The 16,453-nt window shown below is 42.6% G+C and overlaps 1 protein-coding gene across 5 annotated transcripts in view; it reads right to left on the reverse strand.

Annotated features, from left to right (window-relative positions):
- Window positions 1-16,453, reverse strand: part of LOC140691493 (uncharacterized) — a 194,019-nt gene that overhangs the window by 102,135 nt on the left and 75,431 nt on the right. For 3 of the 5 annotated variants that reach the window (XR_012067185.1, XR_012067186.1, XR_012067187.1), the window contains exon 3: window positions 1,562-1,836. The exons of the other annotated variants lie outside the window; for them this stretch is intronic. The gene's annotated coding sequence lies outside the window, so the exon portion shown is untranslated. Of the gene's footprint in view, window positions 1-1,561; window positions 1,837-16,453 lie in introns of those variants that run through there. 5 annotated transcript variants of the gene reach the window in all.

The raw sequence follows: 16,453 nt of genomic DNA on the forward strand, positions 1-16,453 counted from the left end.
CCCCAGTGCTTCTCACTCACAGGGCTGGTCTAGACATTCTTTTTATCAATTCTCTAGCATCTTCTCCTCCAACTTACCAACAACCAGAGAGTAGGATCTGATCTTAGCTAAGTTCAAGAGTCACAGAACACTTCCTTCACAGCGGGCCCAGAAACATGTGCCACGTTCTCCGACCGTCACCTGTGGGACCACCATGAGCCCTCTCCAGACTCAAGGACAGAGGCCGAAGGCCGGGGGAACACAGCTTCCCTCACTCTCCCCAGCAAAGGTTTCCATGTCTCGGAAAAGGCATCTCACCCTCTTCTGCCCGAGGGACAGCACAACAGATACACCGGGAAACAGAGCTGAAGTTGGGGGGGGTAGGCAGCCCAGAAGAGCTCGTCTGTACTTCCGAGGCAATGTGGGGCCGTTGACTTAATCACAGGGACAAAGTGGGTATGAACATTTCCCTGCTCTGTCCCATACACCGTGATACGCCTTTCCCTGCATAAGGAGTTCATTCGGAAGTCCCCGGCGGTGTTTCTGATGTCCTAACTTGGCATGGAGGCTGTCGGGCAAGAAGAGAGGGCCTGAGCAGAATAGGTGCTGGGCCTGGGAGGCAGGAGACACCGGCTCCAGCCCCAGCTCAACCAGCTCCTCGTTCCGCCTCTCGGGGTTCAGCATCTCATCTATAAGCAAAGGGATGAGACTGTCCCAGGACAGGCTGCCCAACAGAAATGAAATGAGAGCCATGTAAATAACGTTTCCCATTTGCCACGTTTAAAATGGTAAACAAAGAAACAAACCAACAAACAAAAAACAAATACTAGAAACTGATTTTAAGAACAGATCTTACTTAATCTACTGTATGTAAAATACTATCATTTTGACATGTAAGCAATATAGGAAGTAAAGAGATAGTTTATATACTTTTACTAGACAAGCCTCAGTGTCTGATGTGCATTTGACCTACAGCACATCTCAGCTCAGTCCAGCCTCCTCCCCAGTGCTCCTAGCATCAGTGGCTTTGGCTACTTTATTGGACAGCAACCCCAGGGGTCCCACCATGGTCATGGCTGTAAAGCGGGAGTAAGTGTCCACACTAACCCTGAAAGGATCTCTCTGAAACAAAGGCGGATTCACTTTGAAATGTCTGTAAACCGGCGGGCTGCATCTCCATCCCCCCTTGGCTACAAGACAGACTTCTTCCTTGCTGATCCCTTTCTGGATGTAGGGAAGCAATCCGGCACAAAGCCAGGGTGGACTGGCCTCCAGGTAAACTTACCTGCTGTCTGTGTCCAGTCCCATGAAGTCCTCCTTCTCAAACAGGATGCAGAGGAGGGGAATCTTGTCCCCAGAATTCTTGGGGCCACCATCCAGCCACTTGGACTTGAGCAAGATGAAGAGTGACTCAGTGAAGTCCTCGATCCTCTTCTCCACCACCCTGCAGTCCTCTAAATTTGAAGGCAACGTCGGTGCGCGGCTGCTCGACTTCCTCCACATGCAGTACAAAGACAAAGAGCTGAGAGTCATTATCGAGGTGCCATACAGCTCCTCTGCACGTGGAGCTTCTCCAAGGCCTTGGCAGAGAGACAGTCGGTAATGGTGACAAGGCCCACGACCTTGCAGTGTTTCTGGAAGACGCTCCACCCATTCTCGGGCACATAGCGGTGCCTGTAGTGGATACAGAGTGTCCACTGGGAGCCACATGGGCTGATATGGCTCACCGAGGTGAGTAGCTGATAGATGCAAAAGAAATTCTCCTCTGAGATGATCTCCATGGTTTGGACTACAACGGGAAGAGTCTGGTGGTCCTCAGCACACTGCACGTAGTCAGGGATGCTCATGTTGCAGGCCCTGCCGAGACAGGAGAGGAGATCGAGGTACATACTCTGCTGTGTGCTATGGGCCCATCTGGGTTGCGGTGACCTGGTGTGTACCAGACAGAAGGCAAGGGAAGCCAAAGCAAATCCGGGGGTACAGTTTGTCCTCATAGTCTGCACATGGCTACTGTAGCTCGGATCACATTACCCAGTTTTTGGTCTAGGCTTCCTGCCCCTGCAGAGAAGTGTCATTTCTTATTTTATATTTCCAAGCACCTAGCAAGGCTCTGATATAAAGTCACTACTCAAAAATGCTGAATAAAGAAATGAACAAAGGATATGCTTTCCCCAAACCCCTTCAGCAGAATATAAAGAAAAGGACCACAGTAGGATCAAAAGATCTGGAATTCTATTCAATTTATTTGAACTCCTAAGCTTCATAATAATGGATAAGAAAACTTGCCTTGGGGTAGAGGGTACTGTTCATTGGTGGAGCACATGCTTAGCATGTACGAGGTCCTGGGTTCAAACCCCAGTACCTCATTTTAAAAAATCAAACAAATAAATACACCTAATTTCCCTCCTGAAAAAGTATTTTTTAATTCAAAAGTCAAAAAACACCTTGCAATTGACACAACATTGTAAACTTGACTATACATCAATTAAAAAAATCCTTGCCTTGCAAGAATATATCTGGATTACGGATGTTTGCAAATGTAAAATGCCTAGGGTACCACCTGCATAAAAAGTGGTGACTGTACAAATGTACTATCCCCCCTTTATGAGCTATTCTTCCTTTGGGGGAGTTATAACCTCTCAGAGCTAATTTTCTCAGTTTAAAAAATATAAACATTACCTGGTTCTCAGTACTGCTGAAGAATCAGATAACCCTAAGAAAGCATCTGACCCACAGAATTTACTCAATAAATGTTTTTTGAATGAATGAATAAACAAGCAAAGTGAATGCTGCTCCCTGCCAAAGACCATCATAATGATACTTCCTGGAAATCCCAAGCCCACGTTCACCAGACTCTGCACTAACAATGTGGGTGACCTGGGCAGGCCTGTGTGCTTCTCTAAGCCCCAATTTAATCGTGGATAGAAATGAGGGCAATAACACAAACCTCAAATTGTTAGTGAGTCAGTAATGAATTGTACCCCAATATTGCAAGATGGAACCATTAAGGAAAACTGGGCAAAGAGTCCATAGGCTCTCTCCATATTATCTCTTACTACCACATGGGAATCTACATTACATCTCAAAATAAAAAGTCTAATTTTTTAAAGAGGTTTTCGAGGTTAGGTGAGCTCACTGTCTCAAATAAGGAACACACAGTACAAATAGGACAATGCCCAGCCCATGAGATACACTCAGTTAACATTCCCACTGAGCCCACTAGTCCCTCCAACTTCTAATGGTGTCCACTTCCAAGAGCCCATGTGACCATCCTTGTTCTAATTTTCTATTTGTAATTTTTTTCTTTTCATTAAATAGAAACACCCAATTCCATAGAATTCTTACCAGATATCATGATGGCAGCCCTTCAAAACCTGACCACAGAGATCATGATGGCAGCCCTTCTTGGTGAAACAATAAAATGAATAGCCATTTTCACAAGACCTCTGAGTAAATCTACTAGGGAACTTCATCCTGGACTGAGGAAGAGGACTGGGGAGGAGGGGGCATTCAGGGGCACAGAGAATCATGGGTCACCTGTCCCACGATGGACTTTAGACTCACCCTCACCCTTCAGGAACTACTAAATACACACAGACAGAGTGCTATGGACAAGATTTTTTTTTTAAACAAATCCCTGAATCCCTAGCAGGTCTTGTTTCTACCCATACACAAATGGCTTATGTGCATAATGTTTCACAAAAGCCTTAAAATATTATCACCCCAACTTGACACATCAAGAAACTGAGGTAGAGTAGTTTATCACATTCTACAAGATTAGAGAGAGGCCACGTCAGACACCGTATTTAAATCCAAGCCCCTGCTCCAGTGCTCACACTAGAAAGTGTGACATACTGCCCCTTTCCTGCCCTCTCCCTGCAATCAATCTCTGAATAGTCTTTTCTGTGTCACCTGGAATCACAATCACATTCATTTTCCACAAAGAGCTATGTCACTCCTTGGAGGATTTTTCAAAATCTAAAGGGTTGGTTTGAGAGGAGAGATTTGCATTTTCTGTTTCTCAAAGGAAACATGGCTTTAAAAGAAACTGAAAAGTAGTTATCTAGTCTAAGCCCTCATTGTGCAGAGAAAGAACTGGAGGCTCAGAAGAGATGAGGAAAGGGCCTTATTAACAAATATTGCCTCAGCGCAGCACCAAGCCAGACCTGGCACTTCTAGGGGAGGATCTGGAAGGCCCAGGAGAATGAGTGTTAGAAAACAGAAAGAGAAGAAGCATACAAGGCCCCGTCTCTTCACCACCATAACATGAATTTCCACCAAATTACCCAGAATGGGTGCAGCCAGTATTAAGTTTGTCAAAAGAGGTTATAGAATTCTCAACCATAGTGGAAATTCCAACATTTACTGTGCTTTTTTCCCAGTTCAAGCATCAATTCAGTGGGCACTCTGTACCAGGGACTACACGAGGCCTGGGGTTCTCCCAAATACAGATCTCTATTACCACGTGTGCAAACCACATTAAGGCCACCAGAAGAAAAGCGCCCACAGATAAGATGGAATTACTGAAACTGAAAGCAGCAAAAGAGCATATATTACTAGGAAAAATGGTGCTCCTAGTAATGGACTCATGGACATAGAAAGCAAACTGTGTTTAGCAGGCAGGAAAGGGGGGATTAACAGATACAAATTAGTAAATATAAAATAAATGACAAGGACCTGCTACATAACACAGGGAACTATATTCAATTTCTTGTAGTGATTTATACTAAAAACAATCTAAAACATATATATATATACATATGCATATGTTTATAACTGAATCTCTGCTGTACACTTGAAACTAACATTGTAAATTGACTACACTTAAATAAAAAATAATTTTAAAAAATAAGTAAAAATAAATGCAATGCCATTAAGAAAAAATAAAAGAACTCTCTAATCCCCTTAACTGTAGGTGGTCGAGAAATCTAGCTGCAAACACCAAGTCCACTGGATCACTCCAGCACTGGCTGTCACTCTTTCTGACCATCAGAGAGTCACTTGCTTCACTGAGGTTACTTTTCTCTTCTGTGAAAGGCTGCAGTTGCAACTAACGATGTATAGAATCTCATCATTCACAAGCCCAAAAAGTAGTGAGGACTTCACATGGGCCAGGCTCTGGTCAGATGAAAAGATAGGGTCCCAGATATATTCATGGGTAGAAGAAGTTTATGCCATAAAGGTATAAATTCTTCCTGTTTTGATAGACAGATTCATTTCAATTCTGGTTAGAATTCCTACCAGATTTTTCTTGGAATATAACAAGTTAATTTATGGTCAGGAATATCCAAGAAATTTCTTTAGAACCACCACTTGGGAGGGGTGGATAGGTCATTCATTTCCACTGCTCTTTCTGAAGTGATGAAAACGTTCTGGTATAATAATGCATGCACCACTGTGAATATGCAAAAAGCTGCTGAATTGTACCATTTAAATGGATGGAATTCATGGTGTGTGAACTATATCACAATAAAACTGTCCTATGAAAATTATTTCTTGACAATTATTTTTCAGTTTATACACTAGTCTGTCCCACAATTTAAGAAAAACAAAAAACCTAAACAAGCCAAACTATGCCAGGAGCACTTTAGGACTGCAATATCCCTGGGTCTCCAAGGCCTCTGGTGGTGCTGTTCCTGTTAACACACACTAGCTGGGCTGGGCTAGTTAGGGACTGTAACTATCTTTTGAAAATCGAGGATCACTCCTTTCACCCTGGGAGAGGGAAGGAAGGAGGATGTCACAGCCTCATGCCTTCAGCACATTTTTAACAGAACCAAGCCCTGCTTTCACCACTGCAATCCCTCTCACTATAAAAACACGTGACATCAACAAGCACCTCCATCATAACACCTGAAAGTGTTCAAGGTACTTACCTGCGGCAGAAACATGGAGGGGGGAGACAGAACCTCGCTTAGCAGTGACGCTCCCTTTTCCCAACTCCAACAGGAGAAGCTGGGCGTTAGAGCCGGAGGCTTTCAGCCCAGGTAGCAGCGCCCACGCCACAGAGCTGGTCCTCAGGGAGCGGGAAAGGGAGAGCAGGGCAGCCCCGGGGTCGCGGGGCAGGGAAAGCGGGGAGGGGGACGCGGGCTGCAGCCTCGCTCGGAGGACAGCCCCAGCCCCAGTCCCAGGCGCCCGCCCCCGTCCGGGTCCGCAGACCCCGCCCGCCCGGGACACAGCCCGCCCAGGGGCGGGGACGGGCCGGCGGACGAGGAGAGGAAGCCCGGGAGGAGAGGACTAGCGGGAGGGAGAGGGGAATGGGACGCCAGCCGCGGACTGAGGGGATCCCGGCTGGGTGAGAGGTGGCAGGTGCACACCAGGCCCTGGACACTGTGGCCGGGGCGCCGGGGCAGGTGGCGCTGGCAGAGGGGTCTGGCCTGAGCAATTCATCTGAACACGGGCTGACTAGCGCCCTTGGGGTCTGTGACAGGCGGACCGCCCTCCCGCAGCCGCCTGACCCCTTTCCTGGGAGCCCCCCACCTTGCACTTCCACAGTCAGAGGCCCCGGCCCCAGGCAGGAACCAAAGGCCTACCGGGCGACATAGTTGAGAAGCCTTTGGGCCCGATCCCCGGCTCGGATATGGAGCTCCCAACCAGCGGACCACTTGGCACTGACTGCGCATGCGCAGGAGGGCCAGCGATCCTCTCTGGGTTCTGTGAGATAAGGTGGGACAGCGAGGGAGGGAGAAGATGGGAGCGGGTGGAGAGGACGGGAAAATTGGAGGGATACAGATGGACAGGATGAGCAGAGAGAAGGAAGGGCTCTGGAGAAGGGAGGGTCTTAGCGGAGTTGGAGAAAAAAAGCTTTACCTCTGGGGCACCCCTAGGCGGCAGACCTGCCTCTGTACCCTTCTGTTACCCTTCAAGCCCCGCAGCTCAATTTTACCACCGTGATCCAACCCTCCGTCCGATGCTTCTGCAGAAACCCTAGGGAGATCACACCCGTTGCCCCCACGCGGAGCTGGGTTTTCTGTAGCTCTGAGAACCAAGCACCCGCAGGTGTTGTCGCTCAGAACTACCTTGGGAAGAGCACATATTCCCCTTTTACACGCTGGGAAACAGGCAGGCAGGATCTCTGCCTTAGCTCCACTGTCCCAGGTGTTGGGCTGGCGGGGAGCGGGATGGTACAAGATCAGAGCCCCAGACAGAGCAGACTGCCTGAGTGTTGGTGCATAGTCCCCATCCCTCCTGGGTAAACCATACCCACCCTAGTGGAAACATCAAGGGCTCACAGTAGTTCCCTGGGTGTGGGAGAGATGTCCTCATGTGAAGGAAAAGTCCAGCTGGGCTAACAAGCTAAGTCACAAATCTAAGTGTGATAAGTGTCAGTTTACTGATCTAAATTCTGCTGGGCTATCTCGTAAATCTGAAGTTTAGTGTCAGTTTATTGGCCTAACAACCTAACTCGTAATTCCAAGCTCAACAAGTGTCAGTAATGTGATCTGTTACAAATTGATAAGCTCCAGTGTACTTATTCCTTGCTTTTTGTTCTTTGAGCCTTATTGGCTAATCCCCCCTTACTTGTAATCAAGCCTTTAAAACCTCATGTGCACGTCTTGGAGGTACTCAAAACTTCGCAGCCGAAGCCCTTCTGAGCCCGCTGGCATAATAATTCTGAGTACTCCAACACTCCGATTGATGCTTTTTTCTTGGCTGGCCTGTTTCCATAACACTCAGCTCCAGTGCCCAGCTTTCTAGGTAGATAGGAGTGTTACCAAGTCCAAATTCATTCTCCTCAGTGCAGGACAGGCCAATAAGTTGGGAGACCAAATGTTGGGGCATGGAATAGCAAGTTTCTGTAGACCTAGATGGCAAACTAATGTCCTGGAAAACCATCTCCCCAAGTCACAATTCAGGCTCCTTTCCTATGTGCTTGGTTAGTGCAAACTTCTTAGTGTAGGAATTCCTTCTTGTTAGAATCCTTTGTTCTTGCAGCTATCTGCGTGGGTCAGATCCCTGTAAACCTCCAACATAAGAAGCGTTATTTTCTATTCTGCAATTTGCTATCTTTTAATGAATGAAAAAGTGTTAAATATCCTTAAAGGTCAGAGCCTTCAGAATAGGGTCTCCTGTTTATTTCAGGCTCTAGGCAACATTGTTTTACAAGCAAGATGAAGCCTAGGTGACAGAGCATAGGGTTAAATTCAAAGGAACAAATCTAATATGGAGTCAGATTTGTTCTGTTCCATTACCCGGCCAGAAGCCACTTGAGGATTTAAATCCCTTTAAGTTAAAAATAACTAAAATTTTAAAGGAATTTACATACATAGGTGGGAATGTGCAAAGCATATCTGGAAAAGCACCCAAAGGATAGTAAACAGAGGCATCTCCAGAGAGGGCTGAAAGAACAGAGGATGAGGGAAAACTTCTTTCACTTTTGTATTTTTGTGCTCTGTTTGAGTTTTTTTTAAACCATTTCCTTGTATTTCTTTTTCAGATAAAAGAAATGTGTAATGGAGCAAAGGAGTAATTAGCTTAGCAAATACAGCAGCCATGGAATCACTAGTCATCACTTTTGATTTAAGCCAGAAAGCATTTTTTGACTCTCTCCAATGTGCTCTGTCCTGTTTTAAGACTTCTATTAATATTATTATTATTATTATTATTATTATTATTATTATTATTATTATTATTACTATTACTACAAGTACTACTACTATGACTATTACTATTATTACTATTATTTTATGAAATAATAACACGGTTTACCTCACCCCTGCCCATGGCTGGTGGAAAACCAACTGAGTTTTTCTTGAGTTGTTTTCCAAGGAGTAGAGATGAGTTTATAAACAGAACACATCTTCAGGGCAAAACAGGCAGTGTGCATTACCAGCAGGCCAGACAGCAATGAAGGGTTTTCAATAGAGGCGCCCAGAAGCTGAGAGAGAAAGCCTCCAGGACACTACAAAAAGCTGCCCAAACTGCCATCTCCATGGTACTACTGAAATAGGAAAGAACAAATCTGACTCCATATTTGATCTGTACCTTTGACTTTAACAAAGCCAAGTTAATATGCTCCAGTCTTTTCATGGGTTATGATGTCACAGAGGAAACGGACAGGTCAACAAGGAACCACTCTGCCGTGATCACGGAGCCGGGGAAAGGGATGGGCTGCAAGATGTATGAAGCAGCCACAACTGTGCCCGTGCTTCTAGGCAGGTATCCAAAATCGCCTCGACAAGGTGTCAAACATTTGTGCCCATGTCCTCATCAACAGACATGTATTAAAGACAAATGGAAACATATAAAAGGCCAATACCCTTGCTGGGTACACCGTCCAAAGAACAAAGTCTCAGTTTGACAACTGGCCATCTCGGTTCCATGGGATTCATTCTTGGAGAACCTTAAAAACCACTCTTCTGTCCTCAAGAATTGCTGCATATTTGTCCTATCTTTGGCTCAGGGATGCAGCACGTTCAAGTGAACTTTAATGTCTGCACAGATTTGACTGTCTTTTTCCAGGTTCACTTGTCCATTCAAAAGAGGCCTGAGCTAAGTCCATCCTCCATAAGATCTAGTCCCTCCAGTGACAGCTCATTGAGCCTGCAATTAAAAGCCAAGTGAACAAGACTGTCCTCAGCTAAAAAGTTCACCCATCTTTCACTGTTTTCTTAATCTCCTCTCCTGGCTAATTGCAACAGACTAACACCTCCCTCCACCAAGATACCCAACTATGTCATTTTTCTCCCCAAAGAGAAAATAAGGTCCATAAAAGAGGAGACAACTCCATAGTCACCTCTGAATTCTTAGCATATAGTAATGTCAATAAATACAACTCAGATTATTGTTAGTTTCCTTTAAAACCTTTCTGGTTATTTGAATTAGACCTTGGAAGAGAGGTGTTTGCTGTCCAGTATCTTGATCCACAAGACTCTGGAGGCCTTTTTCGGAATAGCTGTTCACTGATTCATTCAAAATACAACTTATCAATCAAGGAGTAGCTGTGCTTTTCTGCCAGGAGTTTGTGGTCACTCTCATGCCAGAACAGCTTTAAACTATATCCTTACTTTGGATTTGTTATTTTTCCCCTCTTCCAACAAAATTGACTTTTCTTACTTTCTTGTCTTGAGGAATTTTTTTTCCTATTTCACCCTTTACTAAAGCAAGATTCTCAGGATGGGCTTGGCCCATTATATGATCACCCATCCAACTCCTAGTGTGAGAGGCCTGGTGCTCACATCCTTCCCTCCTGTCAAGGCAACTGAAAATCAGTTCAGGAGCCAACCAGCACACCACGGCTTCTAACGCTCACGTATCTCTCAGAAACCCTGCTTTCTCGTTTGTCTTGGCTTCTGAGAATTTTCCCTCACTTTCTTGACAATGAGTTGTGCAGCTTGAAAGATGAGGAAGGAAGGTTTTATTTCTCAATCAGCATTTTAAGGAACTTGTGTAATGAAGGTTTTCAGGAGTTTCTAGTACCCTCCATTGCCGAGACCGAAAACACACTAGACATTTTCTAAATTTAGTTCTCATGTGCATTTTTTCTTTGCTTTTTTTTTCTTAACTGCTAACAGACATTTTTTAATTAAAAAAAAATAAGGCCCCAAAAAGAATAGAACACTGAAGGGGCAAACAAAATTAAAGCGCAAAGACAGAAAAATGATAACTACTCTACAAAGTTAATGTAATACATACACTATGTATCAGATCAGCAATTCTCAGTAACAGCTAATTGAAACATGACCATGAGGTAAAATTTCTCTCCTGTCAGGACATGGCCAACAGAAAATACAATTAAACCAACAAACTAATTTCCTAAGTCTGGCGAGGTACAGAAGTCTACAAGCTAAATGTGTCTTATTCTAGAAAAGAGGGAGTCTCACCAGCTCTTTTCTGTGGAGCCTGAGCCCACGGGAGGACGGTGAAGTGAGCTCTATAAGTACCCAATTAGCAAAGTGAGTGATGAATAAATAGACGTGAGCTTTGATGACAGAGATAATACTACTATTCGTTTGTCCTTTAAAGTATGACTTCACGTTCAGTGATCAATACTTCGGCGTCCTTAGGAGTTGAGATTTTAGGAAAATGCACAACCTGGGCCCAGATCTCCTCTTTAAGCTCGTGACACTGCAGTTAGTTGTCTCAAAGGCAGCTCCAACTCCACATGCAAAGAGCTGACTTCACGGTGTTCCTCCCATAGCCGTCCTTACCAGGGCCCCTGGTCGGAGGGTAAGGTCTCCCTGCGTCTCCCAACTCAGGCCCATCACTCACAGATGTGAATGGACCCCTCCTTCAGGGACCAGATATCCTCAGACACCGAGTCCCACTACCCTCAACTGACCTACCAGATACTCACTGGCACTCACTCAGCACTGACTCTCTGCTGGAGACCACGCTGCACACTGCACAGTGTATCTCACTGGATCTCCACAATAGTCCTGGGAATTGGGTACATCACTGCTTCAATTGATTAGATAAATTGTTTCACTTCCTTGCGTGCGTCATTCAAACTGACACGGCTACTAAGCCACAAGCCTGGGCCTGAAAACCACTTGAAAATTGGACACTGCTACACCTCACAGCCACCCTACTCTGACTCATCACATCATCTCCTGCCAAGCCTTCTAAATGTTTCCAAACATTCTAGAAGACAAATATGAACTATGAGAGCACCCCACTCTCCTACTTAAAATCTGTCAATGATGGTTCACTCCCCTTAGGAGAAAGCCCAACCAGGCCTGAGCACAGCCTAAGGCCCCAGCATCCGTTTTCCCTGCACGGCCGCGCCGCCTCACCCACCACGCAGCTCTACACGTGCCGTGTCTAGGACAGGGATGCTGACTCCGCACAACCCAGGGCTTGTCTCACTCGAACAATGATCACCTTCTTCAGTGTTCATCTTCTTCATTGCTGACTCTCACAAAAATGTTTTCTCATGATGAATCAATATCTTTTTCCTTACAACTGCCCATCATTAATAATGAGCTCCCCCCAAAAGAGAGAAGACCTAATTCTCAGTCTCCTTATCTGTAAAGTGAGAATAACAAGGAAATATGTGAGGTTTCAAGAGAAATAATATTCATGTGAGGCTGAGGGGCAATTCCATCATACAGTAAGCATTCAATATGTGCTTACTTAATATTAATAAGAATATATTGCATTCTAGCAACCGTCAATCAATGTTTTATGACTTTGTCCAGCAGGCTACTGACAAACTGTTGGACGAACCACTTTGAGCAGATCAGCACAAGCATACTGGGAGAGGTAAGTGCTGACTCCAGTTACAGCTGCAGCCACCCAGCACTACGGGGCGGGGGCAGTTTGCTCAAACTCTTACATGTTGCTTGAGCATTTAGTTCTCATTATAGAATAAAGACATTTGTTCTTTAGTCAAAGCTCCTGAAACATAAATCTTCAAAGATTGATGCAAATTAGGTTTCAAGTACAACACTCTCACTAGAATTTATTTGAAAATTATAGTCTTAGCTACTCCGCACATCAAAAGGGCATAATCTTAATGTATCTGACTAAATACACTGAAAGGGTTGTTTAAAAGTAATTAAGAAGAAGCCATTCAGAATAAGCTCTCAGTATCATCTGCACAAAGACCCACCCAAGGGTCTCATTTCTCACTTCCACATAGGTGTTTTCAAGTAGCTTACCTTGGGTCTTGGTTTCTTATAACACAGGGCGGGGAATAGTTGTGGATAGATTTATGTAGCAAATATATACCAAGGGTATTTGTTGTGAAGGAATTCTACAAATAAGAAGATTGATACATAGTCCCACCCATAAGAAATTCAGCCTTTCCATTTACAACAGCATTAAAAATAAAGTGAGAGATACATTTAACAAAAATTTACAAGATTTGTACATTGAACTTTTTGAAGTATCACCAGAATAAATTTTAAAAGATCTACATATATGGAAGACATCCCATTTTCATGGAATGATTGACAATATTATTAAAAATGTTAAGAATCCTCAAAGTGAACTATATATTCAGTGGAATCCCTATCAAAATTCCAGCTGACTTCTATGCAAAATTGAAAAACTGATCCCAAAATTCACATGGACGTGCAAGGGGCCCAGGACAGCAAAAACAACCTTGAAAAAGAAGAGTAAAGTTGGAGGACTCACTTTAAAGTGTACTAAAATGCTATAGTACTAAGTCAGTATGATACTGGCATAAGTTTGGATAAATAAATCTAAAAGACACAATAAAAACCCACGGGGAAAAACTTACATTTACAGACACTTTTCCACTAGGGGGCCAAAAACACTCCATTGAAAGAATAGTCTATTCAACTAATGGTTCAGGGACAGCTGGGTATCTGCAGGCAAAAGAATCAATCTGGAATCTGAACACCATATTTTATATAACAAATAAAATTAATTGAAAATAGATCACAGACAGAAATGTAAAAATTAAACCTATAAACTTTCTAAAAGAAGACACAGTATAAATCTTTGTGGGCCTAGGATAGGCTTCGGTTTCCTAGATACAAAACCAAGAGCACAAGTGATAGAAGGAAAAAGCAGATAAACTGGACTTCATCAAAACTAAAACCTTTTTCTTACAAAGGACATCATCAAGAAAGTGAAATGACAGGGGAAAAGGGTATCTCAAGTCAGAGAGTGCGTGCTTTGCAAAAAAATAAAATAAATCTTTACATCTAACTACCTCCCTTGTAAAGAAATTGTTTTAATGTTTAAAAAAATATAGTTAAAGGACAATGTGCAGAATAGAAGAAAAATTTTGCAAAGCATGTATCTAATAAGAGAGTAGTATCCAGGATATATAACGAATGCTTACAACTGAACAATACAAAAAAATACACCCAATTTTTAAATTTACCACGAATTTAAATAGATATACAAATGGCCAATAATCATAGGAAAAGATGCTCAGCATCACTAGGGAAGTCAAAAACAAAATGAGATCTCATTTTACACCCACTAGGATGGTTATAACCAAAACATGGACAATAACAAATGTCGTTCAGGAGGCAGAGAAACCTCATATGTGGCCAGGGGAAAGGAACAATGTTGCAGCTTCTTTGGAGAAGTCTGGTATTTCCTCAAAAGCTTAGAGTTAGATGTCTCAGCATTTCCACTCCTACATATAGAGTCATCTCTCAATATCCTTGGGGGGTTGGTTTCAGGAACCCCACACCCTGGATACCATAATCCAAGGATGTTCGAGTCCCTTTACAATCAACCATCTGGATTCATGTAGTGGAAACTACAGATATGGCGGGGCAAATGTACAGCCAACAGAATGAAAACATATTCTCATAAAAAATTTCACATCAATATTCATAGCAGTATCATTCAGAGTAGCCAAAAGTTACTAACAATATCCATCCATCAATGAACGGATAAACAAAATTACCAGAATAGGCCCACAAACTTTTGGTCATTGAAACTTTGACAAAGGAGGTGAGAAAATACAATGGAGTAAAGACAGCCTCTTCAGCAAATGGTGTAGGGAAAACTTAACAGCTGCATGTAAATCATTGAAGTTAGACTACTCCCTCACAGAATATACAAAAATGAATACAAAATGTGTTAAAGACTTAAACATGTAGACAAGACACTATAAACCTCTTAGAAGCAACCATAGGCAAAACATCTGACATACATCTCAGCAATGTTCTCCTAGAGCAGTCTACTCAAGCAATAGAAAAACAACCAAAAATATACAAGAGGGATCTAATTAAACTTACAAGCTTTTGCACAGCTATGGAAACAGTAAGCAAAACAAAAAGACAACCAACCTATGGAATGGGAGAAAATATTTACAATAAATGAAACTGCTAGGGGCTTAATTCCCAGAATATGTAAACAGCTTTTACACTTAATAAGAAAGAAAAACAAACAATTCAATTCAAAAATTGGCAGAAGTCCTAAAGAAACATTTCTCCAATGAAGACGTACAAATGGCCAGTAGCCACATGAAAAAATATTCAATATCATTATCAGAGAAATGCAAATCAAAACTGCAATCAAGTATCACCTCTCACCAGTCAGAATAGCCATCATTCAGAAGTTCACTGACAATAAATACTGGAAAGTCTGCGGAGAATTGGGAACACACCTACACTGTGGTGGGGATACAGTTTGGTGGAGCCATTGTGGAAAAGTGTATAGATGTTCCTCTAAAGACATAAAATTGACCTCCCAGATGACCCAGCAATCCCACTCCTGGGCATATATCCAGAAGGAACCCTAATTGAAAAAGACACCTACACCCCAATGTACACAGCAGCACTATTTACAATATCAAGACATGGAAGCAACCGAAATGTCCACTGAGAGATGACTGGATAAAGAGGTTGAAGCATATTTGTCCAATAGACTACTATTCAGCCATAAAATAATAATAAAATAATGACATTGGCAGCAACATCAATGGACCTGGAGAATGTCATTCTAAGTGAAGTAAGCCAGAAAGAGAAAGGAAAATACCATATGAGATTGCTCACATGTGGACTCTAAAAAAAAAAATAGAAAGAAACAAAAAAATAAACTTATCTACAGAACAGAAACAGACACAGAGACATAGAAACCAAACTATGGTTACCAGTGGGGAGAGGGTGTGGGAAGGAATAAACTGGGAGTTCAAGATTTGCAGATACTGAGTATGTAAAGAATAAACAGCAAGTTTATACTGTATAACACAGGAGAATATATTTAATATCTTATAGTAACTTATGTTTAAAAAGAGGATGAAAATGAATACAGGTAGGTTCCTATTTAGCTGAAGTGTTGTGCTGTACACAAGAAACTAACACAAAATTATAAACTAACAAGACTTCAATGAAAATATTTTTAAATAGACCAAAAACGAAAAAAAAAGGAAAAGGATATTATCAAGCAAAAAGAATAAAGTACTGATTCAGGCTACAATTATGGATGAACCTTGAAATTTTATGCTAAAATAAGCCAGACACAAAAAGCCAAATAGTGCCCTTTAAAGTGAACTGTATCTAAGCGTTTATTGTACTACTCCTGTAAATTTTCCGGAGGTTTCAAATCTATCAATATCAAAATAAAATGTATTATGCATTAAAAACTTAAAACGCTTCCTCACAGGAGGGCTTTAATTATTAAATGCAGAAACGCATATAAAGCTCTTGGAAAAACAATTTGCACGTCCACACACAGTCACTGCTGTCACTGCCACTCAGAGGGTGGTGACAGCGCTGATGAGAGCTGCCTCCACTCGCTCCCCTGCAGAAAGGAGTGAAGGCCTGAGCTCTGACAGGCAGGGTGAGCGTGAACCTGAGTCATACACAGCCACGTTCCAGACTCTGCGTTACCCAACTTTCTTATACAAACTGCAACATGTAATGTAAACACGCTAGAGGGATGTATCTTACAACACAGGGAATACAGACAATGTTTTACAGTAACTATAAATGGAGCATCTATTGTACACCTGAAACTAATATCATATTTTAAATCAGCTATATTTTTATGAAAAATTAAAAAATATTTTTAAAATGCTATCACTTTAATATTCAATTCG

Source organism: Vicugna pacos, chromosome 35 (genome assembly GCF_048564905.1).
Source record: "Vicugna pacos chromosome 35, VicPac4, whole genome shotgun sequence".
Classification (NCBI taxonomy): domain Eukaryota; kingdom Metazoa; phylum Chordata; class Mammalia; order Artiodactyla; family Camelidae; genus Vicugna; species Vicugna pacos.